The following is a 20,940-nucleotide window of genomic DNA, read 5'->3' as shown; positions in this document are numbered from 1 at the left end:
TCTATTTCCCTAACGACAGCAGGAATAGTTTCTTGGCTCACAATTCCAAGCCTCTTTCTATCCAGCAGTCTACCCTAAAGCTCTCTCTCTCTCTCAGCTTTTTCTGAGATCACACTACAAATACTTCTCTGGGGCTCCTTTGTGCTTCTGTGGTGTCACACTCCCTCTCTTCCTCCCCCCGCCCCGAACCCCATCCCCCTGCATTTGCATTCAGATCCCAGTGAAAGCCCCTTCCACTGTATGGCTCAGCTCCTATTCCAGCTTTACTTGATGGTGGCTTCTATTATGTCAGCCATCTATTCCACAAAAGAGCTTGATTGTTTTTACATTGATCCTGAATAAAGGACAACTGGCATGCCCACCAGCTTCAATAAGGCTTCCCCTTTCCCCAGCATAACTACCTGTTTTCATGTTCTTTTTATAAATCTGTATCTTGTAGACTTCCGCAAAACCCACAGCATTCTTTTATTTTTACTAACCTGAAACAGGATATTGAATGCATAATTTCAGTTACACCAATGTAAATCTGTGGTAATTCATTAGAATTATTCCATATTTATCCTGGTGGCAAAATATGTTAGCAAGTCACTAGAGAAAACATGATACTTTTTGATAATTGTTATAACAGATCTATCACAAGCCCAGAGAATTGAGATCATCATTTTTGGTTGGAAAATGTTGATGAAAATTAAACACTTTGTGAATTTCCCCCCCCGCCCCCATTTTCTAACCAGCCCAACAAGTAATGTTTATAGCCCAAAAACCTAAGGGGCATTCAGAAGGGGCAGCTCCAGGAATTTAGTAGAAAGAAAATCGTATGGTATTAAAGTGATGAGGAGGCTCTTTCTATAGCACTTAAGTTCCAACAGATTTGGATTCAACAAGTCAAATAGAGCGTGCTTGCAGGTATCAGTAAAGCTATTGCTACATGGATATCTTCCAAAGCAATTGCATGTTAAATTAAATAGTTATTCGCCACCCTTGCCTCAATCAGTGGTTCGAGGCAATAAGTTGAAGATAAACATGTGTCTCTCTGACAGTCAGTGTTGTTTCTTCTCCTTCTCTCTCTTCTCTTTACAGATGAGGCTGCAGGTAAGACCTGTGACCCGTGACCGTCCCTGGCTGCCACTCAGATGGACAGCCCTGAGGCTGTGTCCAGGGCAGCCTTTTATAGGCTTGCCCAGGAAACCCCTTAGAAAAGGCGGGAAGCCCTTCTGGGAAACCCGTTAGGAAAACTGGTTCTGACTGGAACTTGTTTACAACTTCCAGGAGAACTAAAAGAGCGGGAAAATGGACCTATAGTGCAAAACTCCTACCTGCATCTCACTAGAGGGGCAGGGGGGTGGGATGGGGCCAGCTGGCCAAGAGGAGGTGGAGGGGCACGGCTGGTTCCGTGATGACATCAAGAATGCTGCGCAGGCTGTGCACGGTGTTCCCAGGGAACACCTCCTTCACCAGGGTCTCCTTCCTATCCTGCAACACAGCAATACCCTCCTTAGGGAGCCCGATCACCCAACCTCGCCATCCCTGCCACCAAAACTCACTTGGCACCAGGTTCTGTGGAGGCCTGCTCCATGAGCCCCTCCCTGGAAGGGAGGCAGCCCCAGGGGAGCCTCCATGCCGACAGCCACAGTGATCCCGAAGGGCAGAGCTGCTTGACAGATGGCCTCAGCCATTGTGTCCCACATGCCCCTCTGCCCCAAGGTGTCCCCAGGTGCAGGGGACTACCCAGCCAAGCGGTGCAGAGCACTGGGGCCACAACCAGCCTCCCCAGCTGTCTTGGGGCAGGAGGGGTTGCTGGTGGCTGCTGAGCAGTGAGGTGCCTCCAGCCGATGGACATGGCAGGATGGGCTGGGACATGCCCCCCTCACCTGCTGGGTCAGGAAGAGCTCCATCTTGCCATCCTGCACCACTTAGATGCTGGTGTCAGGCTGGCCAGGCCAGAAGACGTACTCACCCTGTTGGAACTGCTGGAAGATCATGTGCTTACAGAGCTCCAGGAACAGCGACTTCTCAAAATGGCCCATCACCCTGCAAGGAAGGGCGGGTCATGGTGGGCAGAAGAGGGAGCAAAGCCTTCAGCAACTCATGCAGGGACTTGGGGCTCATGTCATGAGGGGCCCTTGGGGCCCAACCCAAGCTCCTTCATCACATGGGCCAGAGCACCTGCCCAGAGCCCAGCTGGCTGTGCGGGCTCTGTCAGTCATCCCCCTGTTGCCGGCACCCAGTGCCGAGAGGCTAAACAACAGCTGGAGTTGGTTTGCTACCCAGTGTGCTACACCCAATAATCATGAAGCAGAAAAGTTTATTTGCAGCTGCAAAAAGGTACAGGGAGAATAGAATCTCAAATCCTGCACACAGAGCAGGAAGTTACACAGGCTTTTATACATTCTTTTTCCCAGCATACTTATCCAATAGCAAGCTGCCCTAAGTATTCATATAACCAGGCAATCCAGTTCCCAGCTAGTGCCCTTGTGCTCTGTATCATTTCTTAAACCATAAATAAAGCTGCTTTATTCAGCATTGTTCTTCCATATCTGCCCTGTTTGGCCTTGCTTAGTTTTAGGCAGTTTGACTCTGCAACATATTGTTGCAGATCCTCAGCATAACTGCTGTGAGTGCCTCCAGGCGGGGGGGCCAAGGACATTTGGGCCTAGTACGCAGAGCTGCTGCGAGTGCTTCCAGGCGGGAGGGGGGGCCAAGGACACTTGGGCCTAGTGCGAGGGGGCTTCATCGACACTCGTGGTCTTCCATCCCCTCGAGTTACCTAGTGGCCATGCCCCAGTGTCCCCAACATCCCCACCCCCCATCTCAATGCATGGGGGAGTGGGAGCTCCCCAGATGGTCAAGTCTCCAGTGACACTACCCTGCTCCAGGATCGCAGTGCCCACAAGCTGTCACCCCTAGGGACAGAGATCTCTCCCCGACCCCAAACACAGCCACTTCTGGGGAAGAGTCTGTCTGATGCAATAGCCCCACAGCAACACTGCCGGGACTCATTCAGGACGAACGCTATGCTGGATCCCCACCACGAGCCCACAAGGGCATTTGCTCTCACCCAACAGAGTCTGCCTCCAGCTGCCCTACCCTGGGGAGCACTAGCTCTGTATCAGCCAAGAGGGAAGAGTGCTCCCTACTGGAGAACCAGGACCACCATTCCTGCTGCTCCAGAGCATTCTTGGCAACTCTCCCACCTATGGTCTGCCTGGGCTGGAGCCTGCACAGCTTAGACCAGTTGTTCTCAATCTGTGGTCCGCAGACCCCTGGGGTCCACAGATTATGCCTAAGGGGTCCACAAAGGACAGGTTAAAACCAGACTGAACAGAATTCAGCTGTATGTAAGATTTCCCAAGGGGTCCGCACCTGCATTCAAAATTTCCAGAGAGATCTGAACATGAAGAAAGGTTGAGACCCACTGGACTAGATGATCTGACAGGCTCACACTGTGTCCAGGCCACCTGTCCCGGTTTTCCCAGGACCACGCTGGGAAATCAGTTGGACAGAGTGCTCCATTACACATAGCCAGCTGGCCAGATCATGGGCTCAGGATCATCCCAGCTCTCCTGGATTTCGAACCTCAGAGGTGCCCACCCTAAGTCAAGCTTGCTTGTGGGGAGGGGGAAATGTGGCTGCAGCTGACTCTGGGCTCGGGGCCCCGGAGCATGGGGGCACTCACCGGACGTTCTTCAACATATACAGCACCTCGGACGGCAAGTGGGAGTTGGCCACATCAAACTCAGTCAGATCCGCTTCCAGCACCGAAGGCGGCGACTCCTTCAGCTGCAGGAAGGGCAGCTCCTTCTTGATGCACAGGATCCTGGGCACAGGGACAGACAGGGTAGGGGATAGACAGGGCCAACGAGAGAGTTACCTGCAGGGGCAGATTCCCCCACACACACCCAGGGCAGGAAAGAATCTGCATCATGCATCAAGGAGGCAAGACTTGTTCCTGAGCCATGGCACTCACTCATGCCAGGGGCCTGAGGCCCAAGGGCCCCAGCCAGGGAGCTGAGCAGCACCAAGCCGCAGGCTGGTCTGGTGCCGGTCAACTGCTCTGGGGGTGGGTTCTCAAGGCTGGTGTCCAGGATGGGTGCAGCTGCTTTGCAGGGCAAGGAGAGGTCAAAGTTAGTGCTAATGGCTTAGGGGGGAAACATACGACCCACTCCCGCAGCAGGGCTGGGCCCATGGGTGCCTCCACTACCCCTCATGGCAGGGCTGGGCCAGCCCCAGTTGTCTCACACCATGGAGGGTGAGCGAACCCACTTACTTTTTGGCAATGTTCAACATCTTGAGCTTCTTCTTCATGCGGGGCTGGGAGGTGCTGGAGATGGTTGTGTCCACAAGGGAGGAAGTTGTTGGGGACACTGGGGCATGGCCACTAGGTAACTCGAGGGGATGGAAGACCACGAGTGTCGATGAAGCCCCCTCGCACTAGGCCCAAAGTGTCCTTGCCCCCCCCCCCCCCCCCGCCTGGAGGCACTCACAGCAGTTATGCTGAGGATCTGCAACAATATGTTGCAGAGTCAAACTGCCTAAAACTAAGCAAGGCCAAACAGGGCAGATATGGAAGAACAATGCTAAATAAAGCAGCTTTATGTATGGTTTAAGAAATGTTACATAGCACAAGGGCACTAGCTGGGAACTGGATTGGCTGGCTATATGGATACTTAGGGCAGCTTGCTATTGGATAGGTATGCTAGGAAAAAGGATGTATAAAAGCCTGTGTAACTTCCTGCTCTGTGTGCAGGATTTGAGATTCTATTCTCCCTGTACCTTTTTGCAGCTGCAAATAAACTTTTCTGCTTCTCCACCCCGTTGTGATTATTGGGTGTAGCACACCGGGTAGCAAACCAACTCCAGCTGTTGTTTAGCCTCTCGGCACTGGGTGCCAGCAACAAGGTGGACTGGGAAACCTACAGAGACAGCCCAGGTAAGCCACCAGCTACTCTCACGGACAGCACCCGCTGGAGCCAGAAGTCTGGGCGAGGAGAGTCGGCACTCAGCCAACCACGTGCTGCCAACGAGCCATGCAGGAGACACAGTCCGGGAGTCCTCATGGAACTGGCCTTCTCCTGCAGGTCACCCTGCCCCAGTGCCAGCCCTCCCAGCTCCTGGTGCCTGGTTCCCTGCCCCCCTGAATCCTCACAGGCAGTCAGATGATGGGCCTGGGGCAGAGGCCTTGGGGAAAGCCCAGAGCCCTACTGCCTCACCCCGATCTGCTCAGCAAGCAGCTCAGTGGGGGGCTGCTGGACAGGACTCCCAGTGGTGGGGATGGGGTTCTGCTCACATCTCTGGGATTAGTGACCCCACCAAGACCCAGACCTAGACTCTGGCAGAGCTATCTGCTGCTGTGCCCCAGGTCCTGGCAACTTGACCCAGCTGGGCTGCAGCATGCCCCCCGCAGGAGCCCATCTCCCGCCACTGCTCCCAGCTGGAGTTCACTCCCCACTCCCAGCTCTGCCCCAGCTCACCCTCACTGCTTCCTGCAGAGACAACCAGCACCAGGAGACCCGCCTCTGCATCCCAAACTGACTCATGAACACCCCCCACTCCGCGTCTCGGCCAGCACTGCCCCCCCCTTGCCCCCAGGCAGAGCCAAGTGGGTGGGGGGAGCAGGGAGAAGAGGGGCTGGCAGAGGCTGGGGATGTTAGTGCTTTGAAAACACTCTCCCCACCTTTGGAGCATGAGCCTGGATAGGTCTCTGTCACCAGCCAGACTGTCCCCTTGGGGCAGGTGCCTGGGGCCCTCGCATGCTGAACCTGTCCCTCCCTCCAGGCAGGGCCCAGCTCCTGGCTGCCTGGGCAGACAGCCACATGCCCTGCCCTGTCTGCTAACCCCACTGCTGTTACTTAGTGTGACAAAGCTCTGGAAGGTGTTTATGAGCTGTCTGCACCTAGCACCCTGGCACCACTACCCGCTGGGGGAAAGAATTCATTCTCTCCCTAGGCCATGGGAGAGCTGGCCAGGGATCTGAGACAGAGTTGCTCGGACTTTCTGGACTGGAATCAACATATCTGAGCAGCAGACCCTCAGTGCCTGGAGACAGACACCTGGTTCAGAGGCAGGTGAGCACAGCGTGGCTGGGTCCGGAGAACAAAACCAGGTGGCTGGGGGGAGAGCTGAGCTGGGGGGAGAGCCTATGACTACACTGCAAGAAAAGACCTATGGCCCAACCCCAGCTGACCCAGGTCAGCTGAGTCAAGCTGCGGGGCTAAAAATTGCAGTGTAGATGTTTCTGGCTGGAGTCTGTGCTCTGGGGCCCTCCACCCTCGTGGGGTTTCAGAGCCCAGGCTCCAGCTTGGGCCCAAATGCCTACACTGTAATTTTTAGCCCTGTGAGCCCAAGTCAATTGGCCCGGGCCCAGCCTCGCAGCGGTGGGTTTTTCATTGCAGTGTAGACGTGTCCCCAGACACACAGCGCTGACCTGAGGCAGACAAAGGGACAGGGAAAGGAATGGTTCCAACAACAGCTTGGCTTGAGGGAGGCCTGGTGCTGGTCAGCCTGAACTCGGTCTCCACTTTTTCTTCTCTGTGCCAAGCTAGGATCTCTCAGAGCCCTTGCGCTGAGTAATAAACTGTCCCCTTGGCTTGAACAGGCTCCTGCCTCACTGAGCACAGTGCCCCGAAGGGCACAGCACAGGCCTCCCGCAGGAGTCTGGCTGGGACGTTGCACTATCCATGATTTTATGAAAATATGGTAATGAGTAGGAATATAATGTAACTGGAATATGCTTCATGCAAAAGGTCTCTTGTAAGGTATCATTACAAAGCTTACAATCCACTGAGTGTGGGCATCCTATTTGTATAAATGTATCACTCTTGTATCTGAAACTAGAAATATGAAATCTAACTCTGAGGGCCTATTGTAATTATGCGAAGAGTGAGCCATTAATGGAATCTTGATGGCTCCCATCAGCCAGGACAGTTGACTGTGGATGGCTCTGTTTGCAGGCAGCCCTTCCTGTGAGTCAGGCTGGGAGGAATGAAGGCTTGGAGTCTCACAGGAAATGTGACCATGTCACCTGGTACTGGAATCCATCTTAAACTTGGTGCTTTTCAATTTAGAAGGGGGGGAGCGACCCAGAGAGACAAAAGATCCCTGCCTTGTGCCAAAGCCATATAAGGGGGTGGAACAGAACAAAGGGGGCTGCAATCATGAGAAATCCCCTAGCTACCACCTGAGCTGGAACAAGGGCTGTACTGGGGAAAGAACTGTGCCCAAACTAGGAAGGCGTCCAGTCTGCGAAAGAAACTTATTGAAACATCTCTGAGGGTAAGATTTTATCTGTATTCAGTTGTATTACTGCATTAGAGATAGATTTGCATGTTTTATTTTATTTTACTTGCTAATTCACTTTGTTCTGTCCGTTACTACTTGGAACCACTTAAATCCTACTTTCTGTATTTAATAAAATCACTTTTTACTTATTAATTAACCTGGAGTATGTATTAGTACCTGGGGCGGGGGGGGGGGGGCAAACAGCTGTGCGTATCTCTCTATCAGTGTTAGAGAGGGCGAATAATTTATGAGTTTACCCTGTATAAGCTTTATACAGGGTAAAACGGATTTATTTGGGGTTTGGACCCCGTTGGGAGTTGAGCATCTGAGTGTTAAAGACAGGAACACTTCCTAACCTGTTTTCAATTGAGCCTACAGCGGTTAGGGGATGTGGTTCAGATCTGGGTCTGGGTTTGCAGCAGGCTAGTGGGTCTGGCTCAAACCGGGTAGGACACTGAAGTCCCAAGCTGCCAGGGCAGGAAAGCAGGGGCATAAGTAGTCTTGGCACATCAGTTGGCAACCCCAAGGGGGTTTCTGTGATCCAACCCATCACACTGGCTCAGCCAAATTTCCTGCAGACAGGCAGGGCTGGCACCCAAGGACCAAGTTTTGGGCCAACCCTGTGTAACTGTGTGGTCCTTGGGACCTATCACACTGAAGGGGTCACTCCCAAGGGACTGGTTATGGGGTGGGGGGGACATAGGCTAGACCCTGTGGCTCTGTGACAGGGAAGATGACCGGGAGATCAGGCCCACTTGCAATGATTCACCTGCTAGAGCTCTTACTCCTTTAGCTGCAGCGGGAGGAGAGGAACATGGGTTGGGGGCGGTGCCATGGGGCCAGCTCACAGGGGCACCAGGCCAAGGCCAGGGCTCAACACCCTGTGGCAGAACAATATCTGCAGCTCAGAGCCCCTGGCCGTACTGGCCGGGAGCCACCACCCTGTCCAACACCAGTGTCTAACTGTGAAATTGAACTACCCCCAGAGACGCCCTTCAGCTGGGCAGGGAGGGGACAGGGATTGGAGCACTACACCGGAGCTGGCAGAGCCATCCACGCTTTCACTGCCAGCACCCACTGACTCCCCAGCCTGGGCCAGCGCATGGTGCTCTGCCCCAGCCCCATACCTTGCGCATGATCTTGCGCCCTTAGAACAGCACTTTGTCCTGCTTGCGGAATCGATACTTGGGCATCCCCTGAGCCTGAACCACTGAGAGAGAGGAAGACATGAAAGGCGAGCAGTGCAGGGAACCCAGGGCCCCACCCCAGCAAGGGTTGGAGCCTGCCCCCTTCCCCACCAATCTGACTCCCTGCTTGCACTCCCCATTGCAACCCACCTCCCAGCCCAGGGAGGGGTGCAGAGGCCTTGCGGGTACAGATGGCAGAGTCTTGCCTCACCCCCCACACTCCAGCCCCAGGAAGCTGGGCTGCCCTCAAAGAACCGCAGGAGCTTTATTCCCTTCCCAACCAGTCCCTGGATACCCCTCACAATCCCTTTGTATGTTGGGAAACTGAGGCACAGGGCAGTGAGTCAGCAGGAGAGAACCCAGGAGTCCTGGTTGCCAGCCCCCTGCTCCAGCTATTATGGTCTCACTGCCTATACAGGCATGCAGACACTAAGCCCAGGATGGCCTGATGGGCAGCAGCGTGCCTGAGCCATGGCTGCGAAAGGGATCAGATTTGCTCCCTGCAGGGATGGGCACTTACTCTTGTGGTGCAGCCTAGGGACCAGCACCAGGGTCAAGGTGGCGATGAGCAACATGGAAACTCCAACGCCAATCATGACACCCAGCACCTATGGGAAGAGGCTGTCACGGAGTGTGGGGGAGTCCAGGCCCTGCACCCCTCTTCCTGGGATTCACTGAGACTCTCAGCCAGCCAGTAAAACAGAAGGTTTATTGGACAACAGGAACACAGTCCAAAACAGAGCTTGTGGGTACCCCCAGGACCCCTCAGTGAAGTCCTTCTGGGGGAGCAGGGAGCTTAGACCCCAGCCCTGGGGTTCCCTGTGTTCCTCCACCCAGCCCCAAACTGAAACTAAACCCACCGAGCAGGTTCCCTGCTGCAGCCTCCATCCACATTCCTGGGCAGAGGTGTCACCTCCCCCTCCCCCTCCTGGCTCAGGTGACAGGCTCTCAGGTCTCCCGTCCCCAGGGCACATTCCCAGGTCAACACTCCCCCCTCCCTGCTGCGTCACATCGTCGCATCTCTCCCCCCTTCGAGACTGAACTGAGCGGGAAGTTCGGGGCCCCCTCTCCGGGACAGCGCATCCGCTATCAGGTTGGCACTTCCCTTCACATGGACCACGTCCATGTCGTAATCCTGCAGGAGCAGGCTCCACCTCAGGAGCTTGGCGTTGGCTCCTTTCATCTGGTGCAGCCAGGTCAGGGGAGAGTGGTCGGTGTACACGGTGAAGTGTCGCCCGAAGAGATAGGGCTCTAGTTTCTTGAGGGCCCACACCATGGCCAGGCACTCCTTCTCGATGGCCGCGTAGTGTTGCTCCCGGGGTAGCAACTTCTTGCTCAGGTACACGATGGGGTGTCTCTCCCCCTTTTCATCCTCCTGCATTAACACCGCCCCCAGTCCCGTGTCGGAGGCGTCGGTGAACACCACAAAGGGCTTGTCAAGTCTGGGTTTGCTAGAATTGGGCCACTGACCAGAGCCTCCTTCAGCGCCCGGAAAGCCTCCTGGCACTGCTCGGTCCAGACCACCTTGTCTGGCTTCCCCTTCTTGCATAGCTCAGTGATGGGGGTGGCTATGGCGCTAAAGTGGGGCACAAATCTTCGGTAGTATCCTGCCATCCCAATAAAGGCTTGGACCTGCTTTTTGGTGTGGGGAGCGGGCCAGTCTCTGATCACCTCCACCTTGGCCGGTTCCGGCTTTAGGCGGCCGCTCCCCACCCGATGGCCCAGGTAAGATACTTCAGCCATCCCCACCTTGCACTTCTCCGCTTTGACAGTCAGCCCAGCCCCCTGGAGTCGGTCCAGCACTTGTCTAACCTGGGACACGTGGTCCTCCCAGGTCTGGCTAAAGACACAGATGTCATCAATATACGCCACGGCAAAACTCTCCATCCCCCTCAGGAGCTGGTCCACCAGGCGCTGGAAGGTGGCCGGCGCTCCCTTGAGGCCGAAAGGCAGGGTCAGAAACTCATAGAGCCCCAGAGGGGTGATAAAGGCCGATTTCAGCCGGGCATCTGCATCCAGCGGCACTTGCCAGTAGCCCTTTGTAAGGTCCATGGTGGTAAGGTACCGAGCTCCTCCCAGCTTGTCTAGGAGCTCGTCCGGCCTGGGCATGGGGTAGGCATCCGATACAGTGATGGCATTGAGCTTCCGATAGTCCACACAGAACCGGACTGACCCATCCTTTTTGGGGACCAGCACCACCGGCGAGGCCCAAGGGCTGGCCGATGGCTGGATCACCCCCAAAGCCAGCATGTCCCGGACCTCTCTTTCCAGGTCCTGAGCAGTTTTCCCTGTGACTCGGAAGGGGGAGCATCTTATCGGCGGGTGCAACCCTGTCTGCACCCGGTGGACAGTCAGATTAGTGCGTCCAGGCTGGTTGGAAAACAGCTGTCGGTACGGATGCAGCACCCCCCTGACCTCAGCTTGCTGGGCAGGGGTGAGCTGATCCGAGAGGGGGATTGTTTCCAGGGGGGAACCAGCTCTGGTCCCAGGGAATAGATCTACTAAAGGGTCATCTCCCTGCTCCTCCCACTGACCACACACAGCTAACACCACATTCCCCCTGGCATAATATGGCTTCATCATATTCACATGGTACACCCGGCGGTGGTGGGCCCGGTTCGACAGCTCCACCACATAGTTTACCTCATTGAGCTGCTTGACGACCTTGAACGGGCCCTCCCAGGCGGCCTGTAGTTTGTTCTTTCTCACGGGGATGAGAACCATCACCTGATCCCCGGTGGCGTAGGCACGGGCCCGCGCCGTGCGGTCATACCAGACCTTCTGCTTCCTCTGGGCTCTGGCCAGATTCTCCCTGGCCAGGCCCATGAGTTCAGCCAGTCTCTCTCGGAAGGTCAGGACATACTCCACCACTGACTCTCCATCGGGAGTGGCCTTCCCCTCCCACTCGTCTCTCATCAGGTCCAGGGGGCCCCTCACCCTCCTTCCATATAACAGTTCGAAAGGCGAAAATCCGGTAGACTCCTGGGGCACCTCCCTGTATGCGAACAGCAGGTGAGGTAAGTACTTGTCCCAATCCTGCGGGTGCTGGTTCATAAAGGTTTTCAGCATCATCTTTAGCGTCCCGTTAAACCTCTCCACCAGCCCATTGGACTGGGGGTGATACGCTGAGGCCCAGTCATGCCGGACCCCACATTTCTCCCACAAGCACCGGAGCAGGGCCGACATGAAGTTGGAGCCTTGGTCTGTCAAGACTTCCCTGGGGAACCCCACTCGGCTGAAAATGGTCAGGAGCGCATCTGCCACGGTGTCTGCTTCAATGGAAGCTAAGGGCACTGCCTCGGGGTAGCGGGTGGCGAAATCTACCACCACCAGAATGTATTTCTTCCCCGACCGGGTCGTCTTGCTGAGAGGCCCCACGATGTCCATGGCCACCTTCTGGAAAGGCTCCTCTATGATGGGCAAAGGTCTCAACGCCGCTTTCCCCTTGTCCCGGGCCTTCCCCACCCTCTGACAGGGGTCACAGGATCGGCAATACTGCCGGACGGTGGTAAAGACCCCAGGCCAGTAAAAGTTCTGTAGCAACCTCTGCCGGGTGCGCCGGATTCCCTGGTGCCCTGCGAGGGGGATGTCATGGGCCAGGGACAGGAGCTTGCGGCGGTACTTCTGGGGGACCACCAGCTGCCTCCTGATCCCACAGGACTCCCCTTCCCCTGGGGGAGCCCATTCTCGGTACAGGAACCCCTTCTCCCACAGGAACCTCTCCTGGCAGCCTCTCCTCATGGTCCGTCCCTCACTGAGGTCGGCCAGGTCCCTGAGCTTCTGCAAGGAGGGATCTTTCCTCAACTCGGCCTGGAACTCAGCGGCTGGGGAAGGGATGGGGCCCGGTTCCCCCTCCGTGGCCAGGTCTGAGGCCGCAGCCTCTCTGAGCCGTGCCCCTCGGCGCTCCCTCCCCACCCGAGTAGGGTCTCGCGCCTCCAGTGTGGTACCCTCCCCAGGGTCAGGTCGCAGTGCCCCTCGCCGGCTCTGGCTACGGGTCACAACCAGGGCGGTCTGGGGGTCGCTTGGCCAGTCCTCTAGGTCTCCCCCCATCAAAACTTCAGTGGGCAAATGGTGGTGTACCCCCACATCCTTGGGGCCCTCCTTGGTCCCCCATTTCAGGTGTACCCTTGCCACGGGCACCTTAAATGGGGTCCCCCCCACCCCCGTCAGGGTCAGGTAGGTGTTGGGCACCACCCGATCTGGGGCCACCACCTCGGGCCGGGCCAGCGTCACCTCCGCGCCCGTATCCCAGTATCCATTGACCTTCCTCCCATCCACCTCCAGGGGAACAAGGCACTCTCTCCGGAGGGACAGCCCCGCACCCACCCTGTAAACCGAGCACCCTGAGTCCAGAGCCTCCAGCCCTCTGGCGGGGCTGGCTGGGGGTACTCTTCCCTCCTGAGCAGGTGGCAAACTGGTAGCCCCCCTTTCCTGGGTCGCCTGCCCCTCGTCCAGCTGAGTCCCTACCCAGTTAACCCTGGGTAGGTTGGGTCTGCTCAGTTTGTCCCTGAGCCCGGGGCACTGGGCCCGTACGTGGCCTCTCTGGCCACAGTGATAGCAGCTCAAGTCACGTTGGTCCCCTCGAACGGGTCGGAGGGGCCCGACACCAGGCGTTCCCCTTTGGAGGGGGTTCTCCCTATTTCCCCGCTGGGAGGCCCCCTGGTGACTCTCTCTCTGCATCGGGGGGCGCCTGTTCTTTTGGGACTCCTCCCGGCTACCCCCTGACCGACTGTTCACAAACTCGTCGGCCAGCTGCCCTGCATGCTGGGGGTTCGCGAGCTTTTTGTCCACCAGCCACAGCCTCAGGTCGGAAGGGCACTGTTCATACAGGTGCTCCAGTACAAACAGGTCAAGCAGGTCCTCTTTAGTTTGGGCCCCCGCTGTCCACTTGCGGGCGTATCCCTGCATCCTGTTGACCAGTTGTAGGTAGGTGACCTCAGGCGTTTTACGCTGACTCCGGAACCTTCTCCGGTACATCTCGGGGGTCAGCCCAAACTCACGGAGCAGGGCCTGTTTGAACAGTTCATAGTCCCCTGCCTCTGCCCCTGTCATCCGGCTGTAGACCTCCACGGCTTTGGGGTCCAGTAAGGGGGTGAGGAACTGGAGCCTGTCTGCGGGGTCAACCCTGTGCATCTCGCAGGCATTCTCAAAGGCCGTCAGGAAGCTATCTATGTCCTCCCCCTCCTTCCGCTGGGCCAGGAAGCACTTATCAAAGCTCCTTGCAGTCTTGGGTCCCCCCTCACTCACCGCAGCCGGGGCCCCACTGCTCCTCAGCCTGGCCAGCTCCAGTTCATGCTGTCTTTGTTTCTCCTTCTCCTGCTGCTCATGTTGACGTTCCCTCTCCTTCTCCTGACGTTCATGTTGACGTTGTTTCTCCTTCTCCTCCTGCTCATGTTGACGTTGTTTCTCCTCATGTTGACGTTGTTTTTCATGATCCTCCAGCTCCCTCATTTTCCTCTCCCTCTCCCATTCCAGCCGCATCCGCTCCAGGGATGGGGAGCTCCGCTGGGAGGATCCCCTGCTGGCTGCTGGGGTCAGGGGGCCCTCGGTATTCGCTGGGCTTCCCACAACCCCTCCCCCAGGCATAGGTAGGAAGGGTCTCGGGGTGTCCTGGGCAGCAGTCTGACCCCTCCCAGCCTGGTCAGGCCCCAGGGCCCACGCTGCGTCCGCCGGGCGGCTTCCCTCAGGGACAGGGATCGGGTCATCCAAGCGATCCCTCTCCTCCAGCTGGGCAATCAGCTGTTCCTTGGTGGACCTCCCGACGCGCAGCCCCCTCTGCCTGCACAGCTCCACCAGGTCGCTCTTAAGGCGTTTAGCGTACATCTCCCGGCTGGCCACTCGCAGGCCGGGCAGCTGTCCACGGTTTCCAGGAAAAGCCCCTAGTGTGCCAGTCCTTCTTGAGGTCACCACCTCTTTGCCAGGGTCGAGCTGCAGACTCCTCCGCCCCTGGGACCGCTCGCTGCAATCCCCCGGGGGACCCTGTTACTGCAAAAGTCCTTCTCTCTGGTCACACACTTCCAGGGGTTAACCGCCCCCTGAAACCGTCTCTCTCTGAATCTTCAGCACGCCTGGTCCCCGTCAATCCCCCTTCGTTTTACTGTTCCCCAGTCACTTACTGCAGGAAGCGCCGTTCACGGGGTGCAGTAGATCCCACCGCTGCCACCAGTTGTCACGGAGTGTGGGGGAGTCCAGGCCCTGCACCCCTCTTCCTGGGATTCACTGAGACTCTCAGCCAGCCAGTAAAACAGAAGGTTTATTGGACAACAGGAACACAGTCCAAAACAGAGCTTGTGGGTACCCCCAGGACCCCTCAGTGAAGTCCTTCTGGGGGAGCAGGGAGCTTAGACCCCAGCCCTGGGGTTCCCTGTGTTCCTCCCCCCAGCCCCAAACTGAAACTAAACCCACCGAGCAGGTTCCCTGCTGCAGCCTCCATCCACATTCCTGGGCAGAGGTGTCACCTCCCCCTCCCCCTCCTGGCTCAGGTGACAGGCTCTCAGGTCTCCCGTCCCCAGGGCACATTCCCAGGTCAACACTCCCCCCTCCCTGCTGCGTCACATCGTCACAGAGGCATGTTCCAGACAGGCCGCAGGTGGGTCCAAGGCAGCACCAGCCATGCTCCGGAGGACTGAATGGGGCAGGCGAGAGTAGCCCTCACCCTGTGGAGCACTTGTTTGGACGTGGAAATTCAGGCAATATTTTTATGAACAGTGTGTGCCTCAGTTTCCCTGTGGGCTTTGTCCTGCTATACAGTGAGTGGGAAAGGGAAGGCACAGAGTGTCTGACTCAAGAAGCCACCTGCCTGGAGACCAGCATTCACATGAACTGAACCGATCCTACTGTCAGGGAGCCACAGGATCAGTGCTAGGCCCCCAGCTTTGGACCACTCTCTTGGAGGAACCCCTTCAATGTGGAGACCCCCAGGAGAGATGGGGGGCGGGGCACGTGCAGTCATGTACACCCCCACCCCCCGCGATTTCTACCAGGGTTCACACCAGAACCTTTAATTTGTGCCCCGGCCCGAGCTACAGAAAGGCGTTGCCTCTGCCCGGCAGAAATCCGGGAGGGCTCAGGGCAGCGGGGATGGTCTCCGACGCTGGCTCCCAGGGCGTGTCTCCCTCAAGCAGCTTGCCCTGCTCCAGCAGTGTAGCCCTGAGGGGCTCCAAGCACATCGCAAGCCACAGCGCCCCGCTGGCAGCGAAGTGGGGATCCCCCATCAGAGAGAGGGGGAAGCCTTGGCATTTAACCTCCTGCAGCTGTGTGGGCACGTGTGTGCGCCGGGGCTGCACCAACACCAGTGTCCAACCTCACAGAGTCCATCCCGGAGCCAGGAATAGAGCATGGGGAGCTGGATCCCGTGGCCAGAGGCCAGGCAGGACCGGGAGCCTGCGGCCAAAGCTGGGGCTGGCAGAGGAGGGTGGGCGGGGGGCGGGCAGGAGCTGGTTCTGAGCTGGGAAGTGGCCCTGCATGGCACTGAAGAAGGCACAGTGAGTGACTGGGAGGCCATGCTGCAGCCCACAGGGCGTATGGCATGATACCCCCACATGTCACCTCTGCTGCCAAGGTTCCTCCAGGGCAGGCCACGGAGCCTCACCACCTCCTGAGGCCGAACTGCTGCGGTGCTGGCAGCACTCCGGCTTCATCCCCTGAGCTCTGCTCAGCGAGTCCAACGGAGAGATTCCTGGAAGAGTCCACTCCGCAGGGACCATTGCACCAGAGACACTCACCCAGGTGGGTTGATTCGGCAGCTGGAACCCAGCATGGGAAGTGCTCGCTTCACCATAAGCCTTAAAGCACAGGCAGTTCCCGCCAGCCCAGAGCAATGCCATGCCAGCTGTCTCTGACTCCCTTCCTTGGGCCAAGCAGTGAGAGCTCCCAGCCTCTTCCAGAAGCGCACTCTTTCCCCCCCACCTCCCACCACCCAGTCCTTTGGTCTCGAGCCAGGGTCTCTGCTCAGCTTTCCTGCTGGCAGGCGGTGAGGCACTGGTTGCCAGTTGTCCATGTCCTGGTGACTGGGGTTTTCCACTGATATGGGTCGGCCTCAGCCAGTCCTGTCTAATGACCACTTCAGTCTGCTCAGACAGCGAGGACACACACACACACACCCCTCCCTCTTGTCTCTCAGTCCCTGAGAGCAAACAATCCTTTTCCCCCACTGGGTAGCCATGCAAAATATAGGGGAAACTGAGGCAAGCAGGACTCAAAAATATTACAAAAAATTCCCATTTTGTCACACCTGCCCCTGTGGTGTAGGATCCCAAAGAGACAACAGAGCCCCAAGGACTGGGCCGTTCACAGTTAAGCTGAGGCAGGCTGGGCATGGGCATTCAGCCTGGCCGGAGACCAAGGGAACAGATGGCTGCAGGGTGCTTCTGGGAGCAGAGACTCCAAATGGGGAGACCACGAGGATGGAGCTCAAAGGATCAGGATGTGGCACAGCCCTGGCTCCCACCAAGACAAACTGTCCCATGCTCACCTGTCTCATGCTAACCTAAGGGTCCCCAACACCCTATTGCAGGGGATTAGTAACTACCCCCGCTCTGGAAAGGCCGCACAGTGTCACTGCAGGTACTAGCTTATGCAGCAATCCCTGACAGGGAAAATGTCCCCAAACATGAGCTCACTGTGAGCAGCAGGGGACGCTGGAGCCCAGAGGCCCAGGCTCAGAGGTGCTGAGGCTGTGTGGCTTGCCCTGCGGAGACAATGTGACCCCTGGGATCTGACGCATTATAGGGCTCACCCCAGGATGCTCTGCAAAGGGCGCGGCACAGACCCCAGACCCTGTGAATTAGGAACAACCGGTCCCAGCACATAGTGCAGCACCACAAGCCAAGCACCTGACCTGCACAGGCTGCGACTGCATGGGCCACACCACAGGGAAGGAGGCTGCACTGCAGGTTGCCCGGGCTGTACAGTAGCTGGGTTAGCTGCTCCATCAGCAAGGCTGCCCCTGGCCAGGTCTTGGGAGAGGAGGGAGAACCCCCCGCAGCCTGCCCTTCGGCTAGTGACTACTCCCGCCTGCCACACACCCCACCCCTGCTGGCGGAGGGACCAATGTGAGCGGGGCAGGGCAGCCACACGCAGCACTAGAGGAACTGGAAGCCAGCAGGCTCCCCACAGCTCAAACCAGGGGGAAATTCTTTCCCAGCCCCTCCCCCAGTCCAAGAACAGTGTCTGACCCCATCAGCCCCTCCACCCACCTCCTGGTGTACCAGAGCCTCCCATCCCACCAGGAGCTGTGCTGCCTTGGGCCCGGGACCGTGGGCTATGCCAGCGGGCCAGCACTTCCACTGCCCATGGGAGGGACCACTACACTGCTCCATAACCCCCAGGAACACAATCCCTCCAGGAGACACCACACCTGCCCCAAGTCCCAGGCATAACCCCCCAGCCCCCCTCCTCACCATGCTGGTCTGGAGCTGATCTTCCACAAAGAGCTTAAGGTTGGGCAGCACGGCTGTGAGCGCTGCATCCTGTGTGGAGAGAGATGCAGACAGAGCCTCAGCGCCAGAAGGCAGGCTGATCCTGCCATCATAGAATCAGAGAATCAGAGAATCAGAGAATATCAGGGTTGGAAGGGACCTCAGGAGGTCATCTAGTCCAACCCCCTGCTCAAAGCAGGACCAAGCCCCAATTAAATCATCCCAGCCAAGGCTTTGTCAAGCCTGACCTTAAAAACTTCTAAGGAAGGAGATTCTACCACCTCCCTAGGTAACGCATTCCAGTGTTTCACCACGCTCCTAGTGAAAAAGTTTTTCCTAATATCCAACCTAAACCTCCCCCACTGCAACTTGAGACCATTACTCCTTGTCCTGTCCTCTTCTACCACTGAGAATAGTCTAGAACCATCCTCTCTGGAACCACCTCTCAGGTAGTTGAAAGCAGTTATCAAATCCCCCCTCATTCTTCTCTTCTGCAGACTAAACAATCCCAGTTCCCTCAGCCTCTCCTCATAAGTCATGTGTTCCAGACCCCTAATCATTTTTGTTGCCCTTCACTGGACTCTCTCCAATTTATCCACATCCTTCTTGTAGTGTGGGGCCCAAAACTGGACACAGTACTCCAGATGAGGCCTCACCAATGTCGAATAGAGGGGAACGATCACGTCCCTCGATCTGCTCGCTATGCCCCTACTTATACATCCCAAAATGCCATTGGCCTTCTTGGCAACAAGGGCACACTGCTGACTCATATCCAGCTTCTTGTCCACTGTCACCCCTAGGTCCTTTTCCGCAGAACTGCTGCCTAGCCATTCCGTCCCTAGTCTGTAGCGGTGCATTGGATTCTTCCGTCCTAAGTGCAGGACCCTGCACTTATCCTTATTGAACCTCATCAGATTTCTTTTGGCACAATCCTCCAACTTGTCTAGGTCCCTCTGTATCCTATCCCTACCCTCCAGCGTATCTACCACTCCTCCTAGTTTAGTATCATCCGCAAATTTGCTGAGAGTGCAATCCACACCATCCTCCAGGTCATTTATGAAGATATTGAACAAAACCGGCCCCAGGACCGACCCCTGGGGCACTCCACTTGACACCGGCTGCCAACTAGACATGGAGCCATTGATCACTACCCATTGAGCCCGACAATCTAGCCAACTTTCTACCCACCTTATAGTGCATTCATCCAGCCCATACTTCTTTAACTTGCTGACAGGAATACTGTGGGAGACTGTGTCAAAAGCTTTGCTAAAGTCAAGGAACAATACATCCACTGCTTTCCCTTCATCCACAGAACCAGTAATTTCATCATAGAAGGCGATTAGATTAGTCAGGCATGACCTTCCCTTGGTGAATCCATGCTGACTGTTCCTGATCACTTTCCTGTCCTCTAAGTGCTTCAGAATTGATTCCTTGAGGACCTGATCTATGATTTTTCCAGGGACTGAGGTGAGGCTGACTGGCCTGTAATTCCCAGGATCCTCCTTCTTCCCTTTTTTAAAGATTGGCACTACATTAGCCTTTTTCCAGTCATCTGGGACTTCCCCCGTTTGCCACGAGTTTTCAAAGATAATGGCCAATGGCTCTGCAATCACAGCCACCAATTCCTTTAGCACTCGCGGATGCAACTCATCCGGCCCCATGGACTTGTGCACGTCCAGCTTTTCTAAATAGTCCCTAACCATCTCTTTCTCCACAGAGGGCTGGCCATCTACTCAAAGCCCATGGGCCCAGCCCTATGGCTGCTCCACCCAGCATCTGGGCATAAGGGTCTGTCTATAGCACCTTCCATCCCAACACACTTTGCTGAGTGTGCAGTGTGTGCAGGGACCACTGGCCCACCACTGAAATGCAGCTACCACTGGAGTGAGGCTGACAGCTGTTCAAGGGGCACATAACAGTGCAGAAGTAGAAAGGACGTTGAAGTGGAGGGCAAGTCTCCAGCAATCCTGGGACACTGTGTCCTGGGCAGGCCCCAGCAGGCCACACCTTCCCAGACACATCCCAGAGGGCTGCTGGGCTCTGGAGAGGCTTCTGCCAAACCCAGGACCACATCTGGGAAGAAGGTTCCCATGGGAGACGGGGGATCCTTGGAGCTGGAACGTGACCTGGGTGCTGGATTTAACATTTCCAAGTCAGAGGGGAGGGGCATCTTGCTGGGGCAAGTGCAGGTCCTGGGGAGGACTCTGACTGGGATGCCAGCCAAGGTGCCCTGCACTAGAGAAGTGTCCCCAGCCCCCAGGAAATGGTGCTGGTGGGGAGGGTCTCTTCAGGTCCTTGTCCAGTCAGTGGACAGCACCAGAAGGGGGAGCTCTCTGAATGTGGGTGGCAGGGGTGGAACGATGGGTTGAGAGGCTGGGAACTCGCTCGCTCCAGCAACTGCCAGGCTGTAGAGGACAAACTGCCAGGGGCCCCAGCAAGGAACTAGACAGCACCTACCTCCTGCTCATCCTGGGGCTCGGACTCACTCTGCCCCATGTCTGCTCCCGGCCCTGGTCCCAGAAAGGTGCCTGAGAACAAGCAGAGACCTTTATGCTGTGCCCTTTGGGGGAAGCCAGGGTCCACCATGCCCAGCTCCCATGACCCCCCAGAACCATAGATCTCCTTACTCACCCTCCCAATAGTTTCCCTCCCTCACAGAGGGCCCCATTCCCCCCACCCCGCCTCCCCAAGACAGCACCCTCCCAGCCAGCCTGTTACCTCCTGGCTGGGAGCACAGGTCAAGGGGCAACATGGGGCTGGCCCTTCCCTCACTGATCCTCACCCTACTGCCCCTGACCTGCACTGCAGACACACCTGGGGAGCAGCTGGTCCTGTGGGGCTCCCCACCAATGCTAGTCTCACTGTTCGGGGCAGGAGTGTTGCTGCTTGACATCTGTCAAGAAGAAAGGTCCCAGGCAGAGTCCAGACCCTGCCCATTCACCTCCTAAGCCAGTGGTGTCCCTACCCCATTCCAGGGCAGATGGGCCCTCTGCACCTGCCCTACAAATCACCACCTTGTCTATCACCAGACACAGACCGGAGATGCTTTGCCCAAG

At 56.8% G+C, this 20,940-nt stretch overlaps 1 pseudogene; it reads right to left on the bottom strand.

Annotated features, from left to right (window-relative positions):
- Nucleotides 1-1,326: 1,326 nt before the first annotated feature.
- LOC141975288 (patatin-like phospholipase domain-containing protein 6) lies at nt 1,327-20,380 on the bottom strand (annotated as a pseudogene).
- Nucleotides 20,381-20,940: the final 560 nt, after the last annotated feature.

This window comes from Natator depressus, chromosome 20, assembly GCF_965152275.1.
Source record: "Natator depressus isolate rNatDep1 chromosome 20, rNatDep2.hap1, whole genome shotgun sequence".
NCBI classification, from domain to species: domain Eukaryota; kingdom Metazoa; phylum Chordata; order Testudines; family Cheloniidae; genus Natator; species Natator depressus.
Note: the sequence above shows the minus strand (reverse complement) of the source record. Positions and strands in the feature narration are given on the sequence as shown.